Raw genomic sequence first — 23,040 nt, 5'->3', positions numbered from 1 at the left:
TATGTCGATGTAGCTTCCTTCCATTCCTATTTTATTTTAATCATGAAAGGGTGTTAAATATTCTCAAAAAAATTTTTTTACATCAATTGAAATGATCATGTGAGGTTGTTTTTCCCCCTTCCTTTTGTTAGGTGTGGCATATTACATTGATAAAGTTTTATATGCTGAACCATTCTTTCATTCCAGGAATAAATCTCCCTTGGTTATGGTGCATATCCTTTTAAAATGCTACTGAACTCTGTTTGCTAGTATTTTGTTGGGGATTTCTGCATCTATGTTTTTAAGGGATATTGGTCTATAGTTTGCTTCGAGTGTCTTTGTCTTTCTATCAGGGTTATGCTGACTTCAAAGAATGAGTTAGAAAATACTCACTCTTCTGGGAAAGTCTGAGAATTGATATTAACTCATCTTTACATGGTTGGTAGAATCTACCAGGGATGCTGTCAGACTTTATTCTTAGTTAGATATTGATTACTGATTCAATCTTGTTACTAGTTATAGGTCTATTCAAATTTTCCATTTCTTCATGATTTAGTACTGCTTAAGGTTTTGTGTTTCTAGGAATTTGTCCATTTCATCTAGATTGTCCAATGTTTGGCATGCAATTGTTCATAGTACTTTCTTCTAATCCTTTTATTCCTATAGAATCATTAGTAATCTCCACACTTTCATTTCTGATTTCAGTAATTTGAGTCTTCTTTACTTCTTAGTTCAGCTAGCTCAAGTTTTGGCAATTTTGTTGATCTTTTAAAAGAACAAATTTTGATTTTAATCGTTCTCCTCTAATTGTTTATCTAGTCTCTATTTCATTTATCTCTGCTCTAATCTTTACTACTTCCTTCATTTTACTAGTTTTGGGTGTAGTAATTTTTGTAATCCATTAATTTGCAAGTTAGGCTGTTCATCTGAAATCTTTGTTTTTTAATGTAAGTATTTATAGCTATAAATTTCATACTCAGCACTGCTTTCACTGCATCTCATAACTTTCTGTATGTTGTTTTTGTTTCCATCCATTTCTAGTCTTTATTAAATTCCTTGTAATTTCTTCTTTAATCCATTGGCTATTTAAAGTATACCGTTTTGGGGTGCCTGGCTGGCTTAGTCAGAAGAGCATGAGACTCTCGGGGCTATAGGTTTGAGCCCCACATTAGGTGTAGAGATTATTTAAAAAAAATAAAACTCTTAAAAAAATAAAAAATAAAGTATACTGTTTAATTTCCACTATTTTGTGAACTTTCCAGTTTTACTTGTGTTATTTATTTTTAACTTCATCCCACTGTGGTCAGAGAATATACACTGAATGATATATACCTTAATATACGAGAATTTGTGGCCTAACATATGGTCTATCCTAGAAAATGTCCCATATGCCCTTGAGAAGAATGTATACATTCTGTTGTTTTGGAATAGAGAATTCTGTAATATTCTCTTAGATCTATTGGTTTACTGCAGTCCTTTATTTCTTTATCTCCTATCTGGTTGTTCTATCCATTATTCTGGGTAAAGCTACTGAAGTCTCCAACTATTATTACAGAACTATCTATTTCTTCCTTCAGTCCTGTCAGTTTTTGCTTCATATATTTTGATAGTATGCAATTAGGTACATAAATCTTTATAAATGTTATGTCTTCTTGTTGTTTGAAACCTTTATTACCATATAATGCCATTTTTTGTCTCTTGTAATCTTTCTTAATAAAGGTCTATTTTGTCTGATATTAGTATAGCCATTCCTACTCTCTATTGGTTACTATTTGCATGGAATATCTTTTTTCATCCTACCACTCTCAACCTGCTTATGTCCTTGGGTCACAAATTAGTCTACTATAGACAGCATATAGTTGGGTCATGTATTTTTATCCATTCTAGCAATCTCTGTCTTTTAATTGGAAAGTTAATCCACTTATATTTAAAGTGATTAATGATATAGAGGGACTTACTTCTATGACTATGCTAATTGTTTTCTATATGCCCTCTACCTTTTTTGCCCTCATTTCCTACATTACTGTCTTCTTTGTTTAGTTGATTTTCTGTAGTGAAATGTTTTAAATTCTTTTCTCATTTCCTTGTGTGCATATTCTATAGCTATTTTCTCCGTAATTACTATGGGGATTACATTTAAAACTTAAGTTTATACCAGTTCAACTTCAGTAACATATAAAAACTCTGCTCCTTCACAGCTCTGTCCTCATTCTCTTCAGTCTCTAATGTAACAAAATTACATCTTGATACATTGTATAACCAAAAAATAATAATAAAAAAAATAATTCTTTTAAATGCATTAGTCTCCTAAATTACACAGAAAACAAGATTTGGAGTTACACACTAACCTTACAGTAATACTAGCTTTTATACTAAATAGTTGTTGTTTTTTTCTTTAAATATATTTCTTAAATTGTACAGAAACAAAAAAGTATAGTTACAAACAACTGTTACAATAATACTAGCTTTTGAAATTGTCCATATATTTACCTTTACTACGATCTTTATTTCTCCATAAAGCTTTGAGTTACCATCTCTTATCCATTCATTTCACCTGTGGGACTCCCTTGAGCATCTTTTGCAGAGCAGTTCTGGTGGTCATGAACTCCCTCAACTTTTGTTTAACTGAGAATGTCTTCATTTCTTCCTCACTTTCGAAAGAGTTTTGCTGGACATAGGATTCTTGGTGACAGTTTTATTATTTTATAGCACTCTCGATATAACAAACACTGTCTTCTGGACCACAACATTTCTGATGAGAAATCTGCTGATAATCTTAGTGCAGATCCCTTGAATGTGATGATTCACTTCTCTCTTGCTACTTCCAGGATTTGCTCTATATTTGGCTTTTTAAAGTTTGATTATAACATATTTCAGTGTGGGTCTCCCTGGTTCATCTTTCTTGAAGTTCACTGAGCTCCTTGGACATTTATATTTATGTATTTCCACAAATTTGGGAAGTTTTCAGCCATTATCTCTTCAAATATTCTCTCTGCCCCTTTCTCTCTTCTCCTTCTGGGACTCCCACATTGCATATGTTGGTCCTCTTGATCATGTCCCCCAGGTCTCTTAAATCCATCTTTTTTTTCTGTTCCTCAACTTTGGTAATTTCCATTGTCCTAAGTTAAGGTTCACTGATTCTTTCTCCTGCCTGTGAAATCTCCCTTTGAATCTGTCTAGATTTCTGTTGTATTTTTCAGCTCCAGAATTTCTTGTTAGTTTTTTGGGGGGGTTTCTATCGCTATACTGATATTTTCATTTTGTTCATAATCACTTTCTTGACTTACACTTTCCCTAACTTCTTTAAGCAACTTTAAAACAGTTCTTTTAAAGTCATTGTCTAGTATGTCTGCCATTAGATATTCTTAAGGAACAGTTTCTGCTAATTTTTTTCCTATGAATAGGCCATACTTTCCAGTTTCTTACATGCCTGTCCTTTTTAGTGAACAATGGGCATCTGCATCTAGTAATGTAACTCTGGATATCAGATTCTACCCCTTCTACAGAGTTTGCTTTTTTTGTTACTGTTTTGTTATTGGTTTTTTGTTTTTTTGTTTTTTACTATTGTGTTCTCTGTACCTAGGTTTAGCCTGAGACATAAATATAATGTCTCCTCAGCATTTTTCTGAGCATGTGCAGTCACTTTCTAATTTTTCCCAAATATGCAGTTTCAAAAGTCCTGGTCTTTAGTATCTGGCTCCCCTCATCAAAAAGTGAAGTGGGGAGGTGGTGGGAGAGGAATATTACCACATGTTTAAGTCCCCTGGAAGTCACTTCAGTCAGGGGGCCAGGGCTTGCTATAATAGGGAAAGGTACAAAACAATGGCTGACCACCTCTATGCACCTAATGATCAAAAGCAGTATTCAGTGACCAGAGCACAGATCGCTGATATTTGGAGGACAGGGACCTTTTTGTTCACCCTGTAGTCTATCTGGGGAGACAAATCCCTGGTGCTTCCTACTCCACCATCAGAATTGCAACATAATTCTTTAAGACCTCTGAGTACTCTAAATTAAAAAGAATCCAAGGTACTTTGCCCTATTGTACATATATAGACAGACATGTATACATGTTTATAAATAGGAATATATATTTAAGACAAACATATAAATATGTGACCCAAGTCTACACGTGTATATCTATATATGTGTAAGATACATATGTAACATATGAGTGAGCTTGTGTGCATATCCACACATAAAAAATTATCTGATACTGAATTCTAAACACACACAGAAATATGTCCTTCAATAGCAGATCAACATATTCATAATAATATAAATACAAGCTGAGACAAGCAAGATATTCTTCTAAGATAATTCATAAAAATATGAGTTGAAAGAATTTTAACTGAAATAAGTTACTATTTTAAAAAGCACAGCCCAGGGCGCCTGGGTGGCTCAGTTGGTTAAGCGACTGCCTTCGGCTCAGGTCATGATCCTGGAGTCCCGGGATCGAGTCCCGCATCGGGCTCCCTGCTCAGCAGGGAGTCTGCTTCTCCCTCTGACCTTCCTCCTTCTCATGCTCTCTGTCTCTCATTCTCTCTCTCTCAAATAAATAAATAAAATCTTAAGAAAAAAATAAAAAGCACAGCCCATATAGCAGCTCAAAAAAAAAAAAAAAAAACCTGAAAACTGTAAGATAAACATTTCAATAGACATTACAAATTCAGGAATTATCTACTATGAAGGATTCTGCTACTCATACCAAAACAATATCCAATATTTTTTCACATTAAAAGTGTTATCAAGGATGTCTGGGTGGCTCAGTCCATTAACCGTCCACCTCTTGATTGTGGCTCAGGTCATAATCTCAGAGTCATGAGATCAAGCCCCACGGCAGGCTCCACACTGAGCATGGAGCCCACTTAAGATTCTCTCTCTCCCTCTTCCTTTGCCCCTTCCTCTCCACTTGCATGCTCTCTCACTCTCTAAAATAAAATAAAAATAAATAAAAGTGTTAATTAAAAGTGAAATAAAGCACTTCCCTCTTCAATCTCTTAAAAACACAGAAGGCAATCTTTAAAGCAATATTTGATATGCAGAAATAGAAGAAAATAATTATCCCAGACTGAAAAATATTCCAAACTTAAAAGTATTCCAAAAGGACTGAATATATCTGCTTTAATAGTAAGATAAAGGTATTGAAATGTGTCTATAATTCTAAAACCCAATTCAGAGAGCCACTAATGTAAGATAACTTTGTTTTCAAAAGGAGTATTTTATTTCTATTTTTCTAATTTATGAAAAACAAATGACAGGGTATCAGTAAAATACTGGAATAAGCAGCACTGGACCCTTCTTTCACCATAAACACAATGACTTAACAATACACAGACAAATTCCCTTTCTGAGAAATCCAGAAACTAGCTCAGAGACTTCTGCACCTTGGGCAACTATGAAACCAGACACATCAAAGCCAGGAGGAAAATTTGGGACGGCCCCTTGCCATAATCCCTACCCTCAACACAGTGCCATACAACTGGAAGGAAACTTCAGTCCCAGCTTCTCCCTAGTGAGGGAAAGAACTGGACCATGTATCCAATATTCCAACTTTTCCAGGGCTGCCCAAGGAACTGGCTTCTGTCTTGTCCCAGAGCACTGACAAGATGCAGCACATGCTAGGCCTGGAGGATAGCACTCTGAACTAGCATACAAACAACTGCAATAGCCCCACCCCCAGCTCAACACAGAGTGAGTGGCAAAATTCCCCAGATCCGAGCTTCTCCTCCCTGGGGAGGAAAGAAAGTGAACCACATGTTTAACGTTCCAACATTATGGGAGATGCCCGAGAAACTGCCTACTATCTCACCTATTTCAGAACAATGATGGGACCTGGTATACATTATTTAATTTGGCGGGGGGGGAACAGAGAGAAAGAGATAGAGAATCCTTTTTTTTTTTTTTTGTAGTGTTCCATGATTCATTATTTGTGTGTAACACTCAGTGCTCCATGCAATAAGTGCCCTCCTTAATACCCATGTTTATCCATCTTTTTGTGTCTTCTTCAATTTCTTTCAGGAGTGTTCTGTAGTTCCTAGAGTATAGATCCTTTACCTCTTTGGTTAGGTCTATTCCAAGGTATCTTATGGTTTTTGGTGCTATTGTAAATGGAGTCGATTCTCTAATTTCTCTTTCTACTGTTAGTGTATAAGAAAGCAACTGATTTCTGTGCATTGATTTTGTAACTGCCACATTACTAAATTGCTCTATGAGTTCTAGTAATTTGGGGGTGGAGTCTTTTGGGTTTTCCACATAAAGTATCATGTCATCTGCAAAGAGAGAGAGTTTGACTTCTTCTTTGCCAATTGGAATACCTTTTATTTTTTTGTTGTCTGATTGCTGTTGCTAGGACTTCTAGTACTATGTTGAATAATAGTGGCGAGAGTGAGCATCCTTGTCATGTTCCTGATCTTAAGGGAAAGGCTCTCAGCTTTTCCCCATTGAGGATGATATTTGCTGTGGGTTTTTCATAGATGGATTTTATGAACTTGAGGAATGTTCCCTCTATCCCTATACTCTGAGGAGTTTTAATCAGGAAAGGATGCTGTATTTTGTCAAATGCTTTTTTTGCATCAATTGAGAGGACCATACGGTTCTTCTCTCTCCTCTTAGTAATGTGTTGTATCACACTGATTGATTTGCAAATGTTGAACCACCCTTGCATCTCGAGGATAAATCCCACTTGGTCGTGGTGGATAATCCTTTTAATGTATTGTTGGATCCTATTAGCTAGGATTTTGTTGAGAATTTTGGAATCCATATTCATCAGGAATATCAGTCTGAAATTCTCCTTTTTGATGGGGTCTTTGCCTGGTTTGGGGATTAAGGTTATGCTGGCCTCAAAGAATGAGTCTGGAAGCTTTCCTTCTGTTTCTATTTTTTGGAACAGCTTCAGGAGAATAGATATTATTTCTTCTTTGAATGTTTGTAGAATTCCCCAGGGGACCCATCAGGTCCTGGACTCTTGTTTTTTAGGAAGTTTTTGATCATCGCTTCAATCTCATTACTGGTTATTGGTCTATTGAGGTTGTCAATTTCTTCCTGTCTCAGTCTTGGTAGTTTATAGGTTTCCAGGAAGGCATCCATTTCTTCCACGTTGCTTAATTTATTGGCATATAGTTGCTGATAATAATTTCTAATAATTTTTCTATTTCCTTGGTGTTAGTTGTGATCTCTTCCCTTTCATTCATAATTTTATTAATTTGGGCCCACTCTTTTCTTTTGGATAAGTCTGGCCAGTGGTTTATAGATCTTAATTCTTTCAAGGAACCAGCTTCTACTTTCATTGATCTGCTCTACTGTATTTCTGGTTTCTAATTCATTGATCTCTGCTCTAATCTTAATTATTTCTCTTCTAATGCAGGGCTTAGGCATCATTTATTGCTTTTTCTCTAGTTCTTTAAGGTGTAAAGTTAGTTGGTGAATTCGGGATTTTTCTGTTTTGTTGAGTGAGGCTTGGATGGCTATGTATTTCCCCCTTAGGACTGCCTTTGCCGTATCCCATAGGTTGTGGACCAATGTGCTTTCATTCTCATTGGTTTCCATGAATTGTTTAAGTTCTTCTTTGATTTCCTGGTTGACTCAAACATTCTTGAGCAGAGTGGCCTTTAGCTTCCAAGTGTTTGAATTTCTGCCAAATTTTTTTCTTGTAATTGAGTTCCAGTTCTAAAGCATTATGCTCTCAGAATATGCAGGGAATAATCTCAATATTTTGGTATCGGTTGAGACCTGATTTGTGACCCAGTATGTAGTCTATTCTGAAGAAAGTTCCCTGTGCGCTCTAGAAGAATGAGTATTCTGTTTTAGGGTGGAATGTTCTGTATATATCTATGAGGTCCATCTGGTCCAGTGTGTCATTCAAATCTCTTGTTTCATCGTTGATTTTCTGCTTAGATGATCTGTCTATTGCTGAGAGTGGAGTATTGAGGTCTCCTGCAATTAACATATTATTATCAATATGACTTTATTTTGGTTAACAGTTGGCTTATATAGTTGACTGCTCCCATGTTAGGGGCGTAGATATTTACAATTGTTAGATCTTCTTGTTGGATAGACCCTTTAAGACTGATATAGTGTCCTTCTGTGTCTCTATCTACAGCTTAAAATCTAATTTGTCTGATATAAGAATTGCTACCCCAGCTTTCTTTTGAGGTCCGCTGACATGGAAGATGGATCTCCATCCCTTCACGTTTAGTGTGGATGTATCTTTAGGTTCAAAATGAGTCTCTTGTAGACAGCATATGTTTGGGTCCTGTCTTTTTATCCAATCTGCAACCTTGTGCCGTTTTATGGGAGCATTTAGGCTGTTCACGTTGAGAGTGATTATTGAAAGATATGACTTTGTCATCATGTTGCCTGTGAAGTCCTTGTTTCTATAGATTGTCTCTGTAATTTCTGTTCTATATCATTCTTGGGGTCTTTCTCCTTTTATAGAACCCCCTTAATATTTCTTGCAGGGCCGGCTTAGTGGTCACATATTCTTTCAGTTTCTGCCGGTCCTGGAAGCTCTGTATCTCTCCATCCATTCTAAATGAAAGCCTTGCTGGATAAAGTATTCTTGGCTGCATGTTCTTCTCGTTTAGTACCCTGAATATGTATTGCCAGCACTTTCTGGCTTGCCAGGTCTCTGTGGATAGTTCTGACATTATTCTGATGTTCCTCCCTCTGTACGTAAGGAATCTCTTCCCCTTAACTGCCCTTAAGATGGTTTCCTTGGTTCTAAGCTTTGTAAGTTTTACTATTACATGCCGGGGCATTGGTCTGTTCTCCTTGATCTTGGGAGGGGTCCTCTCTGCCTCTAGGACACGAATGTTTGTTTCATTCCCCAGATTAGGGAAGTTCTCAGACGATTTGCTCAAATATATCTTCTAGTCCTCTCTCTATCTGCCCCCTCAGGGATCCCAATAATTCTGACATTGGAATGTTTCAAGGCATCACTTATTTCTCTAATTCTGTTTTTATGGATTTTAAGCTGTTTCTTCCAGGCCTCCTCATGTTCCTTCTTTTGTAAGAGATAGAGAACCTTAAGCAGACTCCATGCACAGTGCAGAGCCCAACACAAGGCTTGATCTCACCACCCTGAGATCATGACCTGAGCCAAAATCAAGAGTTGGACGCCTAACTGAGTGAGCCACCCAGGATCCCCAAGGACCTGGCATACTTTAGATGTCTGGGTTCCACTAAGAACAAAGACAGGGGGCTGGACAGGCACAAAAGCTTGAGAGGTCCACAAAATCTCTGGCTGGGCTAATTGGTAAGGATCTTCTTCTGTACAAGGCCAGTCCACAAAGACTGGAAAAGGTGGTTGTTTTTTCAGTGTAAAGACACCAACTCAGAGTCAAGGAAAATGAATAGCCACGGAAAGAGGTCCCAAAGGAAAAACTTAAATCTCCAGAAACCGACCCTAATGAAACATATATATGATTTACCTGAGAGACTCAAAGTAACCCTCATGAAGGTAGTCACCCAGGTCAGAAGAAATACATAAACAAAGGTGAGAATAACAGAGATAGAAATATTTAAAAAAATACCAAACAGAAATCTTACAACTGAAAAATAAATGAACTGAAAATTTTACTACTAGAGGAGTTCAACAGCAGACTTAGATCCAGAAAGGATCAGTGAACTCAAAGACAAGTCACTGGAAATTATCCAGAAAAGTAAAAAAAAAAATAAAAGAGTGAAGAAAACTTAAGCATTTATAGAACACCATCCAGTAGACCAATATATGCATTACAGAAGTTCCAGAAAAGGAAAGAAAGAGAAAGGGGCAGAAAGTTTATTCAAAGAAATAATAGCTGAAAACTTCCCATTTTGGAGGAAGGAATTGGATATCCAGATCCAGGAAACCCATAGACGAACTGTAAAAGATGAACTCAAAGAAATCAATTATAAAAACACATTATAAGCAAATTTTTAAAAGTCAAAGACAAAGAATTTAAAAAAAAAAAAAGAAAGAAAAGTGAATCAATATGTACAAGGGCATCTCCATAAGAATATCAATGGTTTTCTCAGCAGACTCCTTGCAAGCCAGATGTGCATGGTACATTATATTCAATGTGCTGAAAGAAAAAAATTACAGACCAAGAATAATATATCAAAACTGTCCTTCATTTTTTACTTTCTCAGACAAACAAAATCTGAGGGATTTCACTGTCAATAGACCTGCCTTACATGAAACATTAAAGAGAACTCTTCAACATGAAGAAAAGAACTATAAACAGCAATATGAAAGCACTGAAAGTATAAAACTCACTGGTAAAGGTAAATATATGGACAAATACAGAACACTAATATTGTAATAGTAGTAGCTAAATCATTTTAATTCCAGTTTAAAGTCAGTAATATTAAAAGTAACTACAAGAATATGTTAGTGGATATAGAATATAAAAATTTGTAAACTGTGAAATCAATAACATAGTGTGGGGGAAATAAAGTGTAGAATTTTTGTATATAACTGAAGTTAAGTTATTATCAGCTTAAAACAGACTGCTAAAACTACAAAACATTTTAGTAAGTTCCATAGTAACCACAAAGAAAATACCTATATAAGATATACAAAAGAAAAAGGAATCAAAGCACGTTAATACGAAAAAATCACAAAATACAGTAATGGCACCAGAATAAAAGGACTAAAGAACTATAAGATAAAGAGAAAACAATTACAATAGCAACAGTAAGCTCTTTCCCTATCAATTTCTTTAAATGTAAATGCATTAAACTCCTCACTGAAAAGACAGAGTATCTGAAAGAATGAAAAAATAAGATCCAACTATATACAGTCTACCAGAGACTTATTTAGATTTAAGGACACAGATTGAAAGTGAAGAGCTAGAAAAAAAAATATTCTATGCAATTGGTAACCAAGAGAGCAGGGGTGACTATAATACTTCAATTAGACAAAACACACTTTAAGACAAAAACTGTCATAAAAGCAAAGGGACATTTTATAATGATAAAAGGATCAATAAACATGGAAAATATAATTATAAATATATATGCACCAATATCACAGCATCTAAATATATAAAGTAAACACTGAAAGAACTGAAGGGAGAAACAGACAACAATACGATAACAGTAGGAGACTACAAGACCCTACTTTAAATAATGCATAGAACTTCCAGACAGAAAAATCAAGATGCAAACAGTGGACTTTAACACTACATACCAAATTGATCTAATAGACATCTACAAAACATTCCAATCAACATTAGGAGAATACTCATTTTCTCAAGCACACATGGAAGATTCTTCAGGATAGATCACATTAGGTCACAAAACATGTATCTTTTCCAGCTACAATGAAGTGAAACCAGAATCCAATAGCTGAAGGAAAACTGCATCTTTACAAATAAGTGCAAATGAAACAACATACTCCCAAACAACCAATGGGTAAAATCAGAAATGAAAAGGTAAACTACAAAATATTTTGCGACAAACAAAAACAAAAATACAACATATTAAAACTTACACAATGCAGCAAAGGCAATATTAAAAGGGGAGTTTACATCAATAAACGTCTACATTAAAAAAGATCTTAAATAAACCCAACTTTACACCTCAAGGAACTTTAAAAAGAACAAAGTAAGTACAAAGTTAGCAGAAGGAAGGAAATAATAAGGATTATAGCAGAAATAAACAAAATAAAGAATAGAAAAGCAACAGAAAAATAAATCAATGAACTAATAAGAGCTTTTTGAAAGGATAAACTAAATTAACAAATCTTTAGCTACACTAAGAAAAAATGAGAAAAGACTCAAAATCAGAAATGAAAGAGGAGACATTACAACTAAAGTTACAAAAATGAACAGGATCGTAAGAGACCACTACAGTTATATGCCCCAAAATTGGATAACCTAGAAGAAATGGATAAATCCTAGAACATGCAATCTACTGAGACCAAATCATGAAGAAACAGAAAACATGACAAGACCTAAAACAAGAAAGGAGATTGAATTAGGAATAAAACATCTACCAAAAAAGAGAAGTCCAGAACCAGATGGCTTCACAAATAAATTCTACCAGACATTTAAAGAAGAATTAACACCAATTCTTGTCAAATTCACACAAAAAAGTTGACAAGGAGGGAACACTTCCAAAATCATTTTGCAAAGTCAGCATTATCCGGATACCAAAGCCATTCAAAGACACTAAGAAAACTACACACCCAATATCCTGAAAAACACAGATTCAAAATCCCTCAACAAAATACTAGCAAACCAAACCCAATAGCACACTGAAAGAATTGTACAACAGGGGGAGCCGGGGAGGGGGGGAATGGCAGAGTAGGAAGATCCTAAGATTATCTCCTGCCATGGATATATCAAGGCAACAAATACTGCAACTCACTGTGAAAATGACCTGAAGACTGGCAGAACAGATCTTCCACAGCTAATGACATAAAGAGAAGGCCACAACAAGAAGCAAAGGAGGGACTTAAACACCGTAGAGAACCAAATCTCTGGCACAGCAACCAGTCAAGAGGAGAAATAATAACAAATATGGAAGAGGAAGGGGATTAGGCCTAATACAGTGCACTTCCAGGCCTAAGGACCTGAACCAAGAAGACAAATCCCCATAATATCTGGCTTTGAAAATCAATGGGGCTTAACTCCAAGGGAGCCAGAAGGCTACAGGAAACCAAGTCTCTGTGCTTAAAAGGCCAACGCACTATATAGCTCAGTCAAGAGACCCAGCACAGAAGCACCAATTTGAAAAGTCTTTGTTAAACATGAAGGAGATTTATTGTCTAACTTTAGGATGTATGCAAGAGAGGCAGGAATCTGCAGATTTCTCTGGGAACAGAAGTGATGACAGGCTCCATTCTTCTTGCCCTCCTTTAGCCTAGCTAGCAGGATGCTTGCAGGAGCCACTTCTGACACTCTCCATCACCTTGCTAGCACCATTTGCCCCATTGCAGCATTTCCCTATAGACCCATCCCAGCAGGCACCACTCTGAAGTGGCACAAGCCCTTCCACACGGTATATAGCCAGGCCAGGAGCAGTGCCCCTCTAAAGTGACTCCTGTTTAGAGGAAGGTAGAAGCAAATGCCACCCTCCAGCATGCCTACAGTATCTACAGCTAGGTTTCTCAGCCAGCTGTGCCAGTGGCAAGCCCTGCCCACCAATGCACCCACAGCAAGCACAGCAGATAGCTAGGTTGAGGGCTGGCCTTATCCACCAGCATACCCACAGTGACTACAGCCAATCCTCAGCCAGCTGCACCAGCGGCAAGCCATGTCCACCAGTGTGTCCATAGTAGTTTCAGCCAGTCGTTGCTGAGAGGCAGGTTAAAGGCCAGCTCCAGCCACCAAGACATCCTCAGTACTCACAACCAAGCCACAACAGGAGAGTGCATACAGCTCACACAGGTGATACCCATGGAGCACCTGTTTCTGGCGACCAGGAGGGACTGAGCTACTCGGCACTACATGACATCTTTCACGTAACACTAATTTTAAGACCAAGAGACATAACTGACCTAGTTAATACACAGAAACAAACACAGAAAGTCAGACAAGATGAGAAGACAGAGGAATATGTTCCAAACAAAAGAACAAAACAAAACCCAAAAAAGAGTTATATGAAATGGAGATAAGTAATCTATCTTATATGATACAGTTCAAAGTAATGGTCATAAAGATATTCACCACACTTAAGAGAAAAATGGATAAATTCAGTGAGAACTTCAATGAAGAAATAGAAAATATAAAAAAGAGCCCAATCAGAACTGAAGCATACAATAACTGAAATGAAAAATACACTAGAAGGAATCAAAAGCAGATCAGAGGATGCAGAAGAACAGATCAGAGATCTGGAAGACGGGGTAATGGAAAGCAACCAAGCTGAACAGGAAAACGAAAAAATAATTTAAAAATGAAGATATGGCACAAAAAAAGACATATAGATCAATGGAAAATAAAGGAAAGCCCAGAAATAAACCTGTGTTTATATGGTCAATTAATCTATGACAAAGGGAGAAAAAATATACAATGGAAAAAAGATAGTCTCTTCAATAAATGGTGCTGAGAAAACTGGATAGCAAGATGCAAAAGAATGAAACTGTACCACTTTCTAATACCATACACAAAAGTAAACTCAAAATGGATTAAAGACCTAAATGTGAGACCTAAAAACATAAAAATCCTACAAGAGAACACAGGCAGTGATATAACATTGGCCACAGCAATATATTTCTAGGTATGTCTCCTAAGGCAAGGGAAACAAAAGCAAAAACTACTGGGACTACATTAACACAGAAAGCTTTTGTATAGAGGAGGATACCATTAACAAAACAAAAACTCAACCTACTGAATGGGAGAAGATATTTACAAATGATATACCTGATAAGGGGTTAATACCCAAAATATATAAAGAACCTATACAACTCAACACCAAAAAACCCCCAAACAATCCAATTAAAAAATGGGCAGAGGACATGAACAGACCTTTATCCAAAGAAGACATACAAATGGTCAACAAACACATGCAAAACTGCATCACTAAGCATCAGTGAAATACAAAAAGAAAGCACAATGACATATCACCGCACATCTTTAAGAAAGATGAAATAAATCAAGAAATAACAAGTGTTGGTGAAGATGTGGAGTAAAAGGAACCCTCATGCACTGCTGGTGGGAATGCAAATTGGTGCAGCCACTGTGGAAAACAGTATAAACGTTTCTCAAAAAATTAAAAATAGAAATACCATATTATCTAATAATTCTACTACTGGGTATTTATGCAAAGAAAACAAAAATGCTAATTTGAAAAGATATATGCACCCTATGTTTGCAGCCCAAGTGTCCATCGATAGATAAATGGATAAAGAAGATGTGGTATATATACACAATGGAATATTACACAGCCATAAGAAAGGATGAGACCTTGCTATTTGTGACAACCCGGAAAGGCCTAGAGGGTACCACGCTAAGTGAAAAAAGTCAGATTGAGAAAGACAAATACCATATAATTTCACTTAATGTGGAATCTAAAACAAATGAATAAATAGACAAAAAGCAGAATCAGATCTGCAAATACAGATAACAAACTGATGGTTGCTGGAGGGAAGTAGGTAGAGGAATAAACAACATGGGTGAAGGAGAATGAGGGATATAAGCTTCCAATTATGGAATGACTAAGTCACAGGAATAAAAGGCACAGCACATGAAATACAGTCAATGCTACTGTAAGAGCGCTGTATAATGACAGATTGTAGCTACATTTGTGGTGGGCATGGCATAACATATAGATATTGAATCACTATGTTGTACACCTAAAACTAATATAACATTGTGCATCAACTGTACTCAAATTAAAAAATTAAAAATTAAAATAAAAAGTTTTAAAATGAGGATAAGTTAAGGCACTTCTGGAACAACATCAAGCATACTAATATTTGCATTACAGGGGTCCCAGAAGGAGAAGAGAAGAGAGAAAGGGACAGAAAACTTGCTTGAAGATATAGCTAAAAACTTCCCTAAGCTAGGGAGGAAACATTCAGGTACAGGAAGCCAAGAGAGCCCCAAACAAGATGAACTCAAGGTGGTCCACCAAGACAAATAATAATTAAAATTAAAAGATAAAAAGAGAATCTTAAAAGCTTCAAAAGAAAAGCAAACAGTTACATACAAGGAAAACTCTATAAGGCTATGAAGTGATTATTCAGAAGAACTAGGCCAGAAGAAAGTAGTATTATATATTCAAAATGCTAAAAAGAAAATATCTACAACCAAGAATATTCTATTTGGCAAGGCTGTCATTTGAAATGAAGGAGTGATAAAGAGTTTCCCAGACAAACAGAAGTTCAGCACCACTAAAGATGCCTTGCAAAAAATATTGAATAGTCTTCTTTAAATGGAAAACAAAAGGCCACAACTAGAAGAAAGTTATGGAAGAAAAAAATTTTACTGGTAAAAATAAACATATACTCAATAAGCATACATCTATATGTTGCCTATAAGAAACTCACTTCAGGCCTAAAGACACATAAAGACTGACAGTAAAGGGATGGAAAAGATACTCCATGCAAAAGTAAGCAAAAAAAAAAAACTGGTTACCAATACTTATGTTAGACAAAACAGACTCTAAAACAGAGACTGTAATAAGAGACAAAGAAGGGCATTACATAATGATAAAGAGATAAGTCTAATAAGAGGATGTAACAGTTGTAAATATCTATGCACTCAACATAGGACATATAGAGTGGGGAAAAGGTAGTCTCTTCAACAAATGATGCTGGATGGCTACATGCAAAAGAATGAGACCGGACCACTTTCTTATGGCATATACAAAAATAAACTCAAAATGGATTAAAGACTTAAATATAAGACTTGAAACCATAAAACTCCTTCAAGAAAACATAGGCAGCAATCTCCTTGACATCAGCCTTAGCAATATTTTTCTGGATATGTCTCCTCCAAGGAAATCAAAGGCAAAAATAAACTATTGAGATGACATCAAACTGAAAAGCTTTTTCACAGTATAGGAAACCATCAACAAACTGAAAAGGTAACCTACTGAATGGAGAAGATATTTTCAAATGATATAACTGATAAGGGGTTAATATCCAAAGTACATGAAGAACTCATACAATGCAATAACAAAAAAAATCCAATTAACAAAAAAGCAGAGGACCTGAATAGCCATTTCTCCATAGAAGACATACAAATGGTCAACAGACACATGAAAAGATGCTCAACATCACTAATCATCAGGGAAATGCAAATCAAAACCCTATATCACCTCACACCAGTTAGATGGGTAGTATCAAAAAGACAAGAAATAAAACGTGTTGGCAAAGGTGTGAAGAAGAGGAAACCCTCGTGCACTGCTGGTGGCAATGTATACTGGTGCAACTACTATGAAAAACAGTATAAAGGTTCCTCAAAAAAATAAAAATAGAGATACCATATCACTCAGTAATTTCACTTCTGGGGATTTACTCAAAAAAAAAATGAAAACACTAATTCACAACAGACAAGATATAGAAGCAACTTAAATGTCCACCAACAGATGAATAAAGACGATATGGTATATATACACAGTAGAATATTACTCAACCATAAAAAGAATTAAATCTTGCCATTCATGGCAACATGGATGGACTTAGAGGGTGTTATGCTAAGCGAAATAAGTCAGACAGAGAAACACAAATACCATGATTTCACTTAATACAGAATCTACAAAACAAATGAACAAACAGCAACAAAAAAAACAGAAACAGACTCATAAATACACAGAACTGATGGTTGCCAGTGGGGAAGGATTGGAGGAATAGGAAAAATAGATGAATAGGTACAAAATTCCAGTTATAAATAAGTCACGAAGATGAAAAGTACAGCATAGGGAATATAGTCAATAATATTGTAATAACTGTATGGTGACAAATTATAATTACACTTATCACGATGAGCACTGTGTAATGTATACAATCGTTGAATTACTATGTTGTATGCCTGAAATTAACGTCGACTAAACTTCAGTTAAATTTTTTTAATTTTAAAAATAAATTATACTCAGCCTGAAAAAACAAATCACACAGTATGACTAAGATTTACTTCTAGGATGCAGGGCTGATTCACCATACAAAAATCAAGTAATGCAATACACTACGTTAAAACAAAATGAAGGATAAAAATTACATGAACACCTCAATAGATGCAGAAAAAACATCTGATAAACTTCAACACCTTTTCATTAAAAAAAAAAGTCAACAAACTAGGAATAGAAGGCAATTACTTTAACATAGTAAAAGCCATATATGAAAAAAACCCTAGCAAACACATACTCAATGGTGAAAAACAAAATTTTTCCTCTAAGATCAAGAACACTCTTGTCACTTCTATTCAACACAGTACCAGAACTAGCAAGAACAATTATGCAAAAAGAAAAAGTACACAAATCAGGAAAAAAAGTAAAATTATCTCAGTTTGCAGATGGCATGATCTTATATGTAGAAAACACATCTAAAGACGCCACAGAAGAAAACTGCTGGAATAAATGAATTCACCAAAGTTGCAAGTTACAAAATCAACATATAAAACATATAAACATAAAACATATAAACATATAAACATAAAACATATAAAACATCAGTTGTGTTTCTATACACTAATAACAAACTATCTGAAAATAATCCCACTTAGCATCAAAACAATAAAATACTTAGGAATAAATTTAACTAAAAGGATCAAAGACTTACATACTACAAACTATAAAACAATGATCAAAGAAATTAAAGAACATACAAATAAATTGAAAGATACCCTGTGCTCATGGATTGGAAGACTTAATGTTGTTAAAATCCCCATGGTACTCAAAGCAATCTACAGATACAATACAATTTCTACCAATAGCCCAAAGGCAATTTTTACAGGAATAGAAAAAACAATCCTAGGGGTGCCTGGGTGGCTCAGTTGGTTAAGTGGCTGCCTTTGGCTTGGGTCATGATCCCGCGGTCCTGGGATCGAGCCCCACACGTCAAGCTCCCTGCTCAGCGGGGAACCTGTTTCTCCCTCTCCCTCTACCACCCGCTCGTGCTCTCTCACTCTCTATCTCAAATATATAAAATCTTTAAAAAAAAAATTCTAAAATTCATAAAGAACCACAAAAGATCCCCAAAAAGCAAAATAATCTTAAGAAAGAAGAAGAAGAAAGGTAGAGGCATCATACTTCCTAATTTTAAAATATATTACAAAGCTACAATAATTAAAACAGAATGATACTGGCACAAAGACAGACATACAGACCATCTGAACGGGACAGAGCCCAGAAATAAACTTAAGCATATCCAGTCAAGTGATCTTTGACAAAAGTGCCAAAAAATATACAACGGGCAAAGGATAGTCGCTTCATTAAATGGTGTTGGGAAAACTGGATACCGACATGTCAAACAATGAAAGTGGACTCTCACTTTACACCACAGACAAAAATCAAATCAAAACGAATTAAAACCTTAAACATAGAACCTGAAACATGTGAAACTCCTCAAAGAAAACGGGGAAAAGCTTCCTGACACTGGTCTTGGCAATGATTTCTTGGAAATGACATCTAAAGCACAAGCAACAAAAGCAAAACCTGACACATGGGACTACATCAAACTGAAAAGCTTCTGCACAATAAAGCAAATAATTAACAGAGTGAAAAGGCAACATACAGGATGGGAGAAAACATGTGCATATCATACAACTAATAAGGGGTTTTTAATACAAAGAACTCTTACAACTCAACAATAAAAAAACAAAATGATTGAAATTGGGCAAAAAACTTAAACAGACAGTCCTCCAAAAACAACATACAAATGATCAATAGGTATATTTAGAAATCCTCAACGTCACTAACCACCAGGGTAAAGGAAATCAAAACCACAATGAGAGAACACCACACATCTGTCAGGATGGCTAGGATTTAATAAATAAATAAGTAAGTGTTGGTGAGAACACAGAGAAAAGTGGAACCCTGGTACACTGTCAGTGGGAATGTCAAATAGTACAGCCACTACAGAATACAGTATGTAGGTTTCTCAAAAAAACTAAAAACAGAACTATCATATGATCCAGCATTCCCACTTATGGGTACTTATATAAAAGAATTGAAAGCAGGATCTCAAAGAGATATCAGCACTCTTATGCTCACTGCAGCATTATTCATAACAACCAAGATGTGGGAACAATCTAAACGTCCATCAGTGGAAAAATGGATAAAGAAAAGTAGTATATACATACAATGAAATATTACTCAGTTTCTAATCCTGCCATATGCAACAATATGGATGAACTTTGAGGACATTACGCTAAGTGAAATAAACCTAGTCACAAAAGGACAAATACAGCATGATTCCACTTATGTGAGGCATTTAAAATAGTCAAACTCATATAAGCAGAGGGCATATGGTGGTTGCCAGGGGCTGGGAATAGGAAGATACGAAGTTGCTATTCAAAAGGTAGAAAGTTTGTTATACAAGATGAATAAATTCTAAAGATCTGCTGTACCACACCATGCCTATAGTTAATAGTACTGTATTATACACTTAAAAATATGTTAAGATGGTAGATCTCATGTTAAATATTCTTGCTACAATAAAAAAAAGATAAAATGATAATTATAGATCAAAACAAATATTTAGAAAATATTCAGCCCATCACAAGCCTAACTCACTTGCCTCAATACAAATTATGGCAGGGATGCCTGCATGGCTCAGTTGGTTGAGTGTCCAACTCTTGATTCTGGCTCAGGTCATGATCTCAGGGTCCTGAGACTGAGCCCTGTGTCAGGCTCTGCGTTTGGCATGGAGTCTGCTTGAGATTCTCTCCCTCTCCCTCTGCCCCTCCCCCTACTTGCATGCTCTCTTCTCCCTCTCTCTAAAATAAATAAAATCTTTAAAAAATAATTATGGCAAAGTAAGGAACTTGTGTTTACCAAGTGTCTGCAAGTACATTAAGAAAAGGTGGGATAATTTCTAGACAAGGTTTTCTTCTTAAAATAGAACTAGTAATGGTCAGAGTTGACCAGCGAAATATAAGAAAATATGTCTCAGTGAAATACATTGGTCCTGGAATACTTTTTGAGGCATTATACTGGGACAATGGGAAGAGCAAAAACAGAAAGACTGGGTTCAAAATACCACTTATTTTATTTAACTAATAATCACTTACATGGAACTAAATGCCAGGTATTGTTTAAGCGTATGACAAATATTAACTCACTGAGTCATCATAACAAACTTTTGAGGTAAGTACTATTATTACATTCATTTTACAGATCAGAGGAAGAAACCAAGGCCCACAGAAGTCAAGTAATTTGTTGAAAGTACCATAACTAGTATGTGACAGAGTCAGGATTTAAACACAAGTAGAATGGTTGAAATGTTTGTGACCTTGGGCCAATAACTTAGTCTCCAGGAGTCTCAAATTCATCTGTAAAAATGAAATGAAAGCAGGGGATCATTAGGATTAAATGTGATAACTCTTGTAAAGTAGTCAGTCCAGATCCAGAACACAGTGGATACTACTTCTACTCTTCCCTTCCCCTGGTGAGCAGCCAATATTGCAGGATGTTAGGTTTGGTAGTAAGTGATGATATCACAAATTTACAACTAAAGAAGGATTTAGTTTAATTCAGCCTATAATATCAACATGCATGAATATGCATTAAGGGACATATTAATTGAAAAACAATTTGCTACTATTCAATTAGAAACTCAGTGGGATATGATAGTCATAAGAGTACAATAGTAGAAGAGCTACTCTTATATTTGAACATTTTCCAACACCAAAACAATGCCAGAAAAAAAATGTATAAATAAATCCAGACCGAGTATATCCTACCTGTAGCCAAAATTTTCATTAAAAATGTAACAATAAAAGCATCTCTGAATTTTGCTTTCTATCCACCTAGACTCTCCAACAAAACTCCTGCCAGCCATAACCCTAAGCGGTAAAGTCTGACATTAGCAGTTCTGAGTCATTTTTCAGAATGCCATTAACAGCTTACACTTGTCTCAGTCCTTGTGACGTCCTCTCCTATATTTCACAAAGACAAGTGGTAGGGAAAATAGTCGTGAGAGATAATACTAGGACTATGGCAGAAGGGTAGTTGGACTCCTAGAGGTAGAAGAATACACTGAGGCTATTTTAAGATATGATTTAAAGGGACCAAACAGATTCTTAAAAATGGTCATCTTAGGGGCAGTGTGGCAGAAAACCAAAATTGTTCCTGGTGCATTAAGATATTACAGAAAGTTCCACTTCAGAAACAAATGCACTTTTATCATAGGAGGGAACTATGATAAAAGTGCATTTGTTTCTGAAGTGGAACTTCCTGTAAAATCTTAATGCACCAGGAACAGTTTTGGTGGAAGTCTTACTATCTGTGAGACCTTTGGCAGGTTACTTAGTTTCTCTATCCCTGAGTTTCATCTCTAAGATAAGGATAATAACAACACCTATACTTCACAGGGTTGTTATGAAAATTACAGAGTTAACCCATGCAAACAGACCAACGCCCTGCACACAGAGATGTTAGTTAACGTTACTGCCAGTGTTGTCAATGTCATCACCACTGTCACCATCATCTGCCAGGAAACCGGTTCTCCCAGTCTCTCACTTTCATACATTCATTTTCCCAATACCTCTGATGGCATCACTCACTAAAGCTCACTTTACTGTGGAACCAACATTTTCCAGTCAATACTTAAAAATTGCTCTTTTCCAACTGAATGTGACATAGTCTTGAGACGGTTTCAGCTAAACCAATTTCAATATCTGCCAACCCCTCCCATTAAAAACAAAACAAAACAAAAAACCCTCAACTTACCAAAACTATTTTATATGCCCTAACAAAGAGAAATAGGAAGACTTGCTTCATTTTGTAAATTCATTTCATTTTAAAGTTTTTTGCGTCTTTTGACTGATGTCAATCTTTTGATGTCAATCATGTCAGTTCATCAATCAGTACAACAACGTTTTAATAAACTTTCACATACAAATTTTTCCCTATCCTAAAGTTTTATCATAAGATTCAACATTTAGAGCTAAAAATCATTGCAACTAAAAAATGAACTGAATACACAAAAGCCTGTCTCATTTGTCTAGGTGATACAATGAGGTTCAAATAAGATGTAATATATGATGTATGCTTTATGAAAATTTACATTATAACACACCTAGTAAACGAGATGTTCTCTCCATTCACTGTTTTTTATTCTTAAATCACTAAGCAAAGCACCTAAGGTATTAACCCAAATAGAACACAAAAATAGTCAGCTTGCTATGACAAGGGCTGAGATTACCAACCTGGAAAACTCTGAGATCCTGACATGGGCTCTTCCTAACTAGGTGCATGCTATGGGACAAATCACTTTGGACCCTAATTTCCTTATCTGTAAAAGGAGAATGTAGATTAAATTATCTCCAACTTTCCTTCCTGCTCCAAAAGTCTATGATTTTAACTTATTATTTACAGAAATTTTAGAATTTTGATTTTATTTCTGTGATGAAAGTAGATTCTGTTTATTACCTATTTCCGTCACTAGATGGTGCTATCTGCATAGTTATT

General features: G+C 35.8%; 1 protein-coding gene across 11 annotated transcripts in view; it reads right to left on the bottom strand.

The window, feature by feature from the left end:
* The window catches only part of OMA1 (OMA1 zinc metallopeptidase), a 79,787-nt gene that overhangs the window by 24,543 nt on the left and 32,204 nt on the right, over window positions 1-23,040 (bottom strand). The window lies entirely within an intron of this gene.

This window comes from Mirounga angustirostris, unplaced genomic scaffold (genome assembly GCF_029215605.1).
Source record: "Mirounga angustirostris isolate CCGP_5_RB_7025 unplaced genomic scaffold, mMirAng1.0.hap1 SCAF_4, whole genome shotgun sequence".
NCBI lineage: Eukaryota > Metazoa > Chordata > Mammalia > Carnivora > Phocidae > Mirounga > Mirounga angustirostris.
The sequence above is the reverse complement of the archived record's forward strand: the minus strand, read 5'-3'. Positions and strand labels throughout refer to the sequence as shown.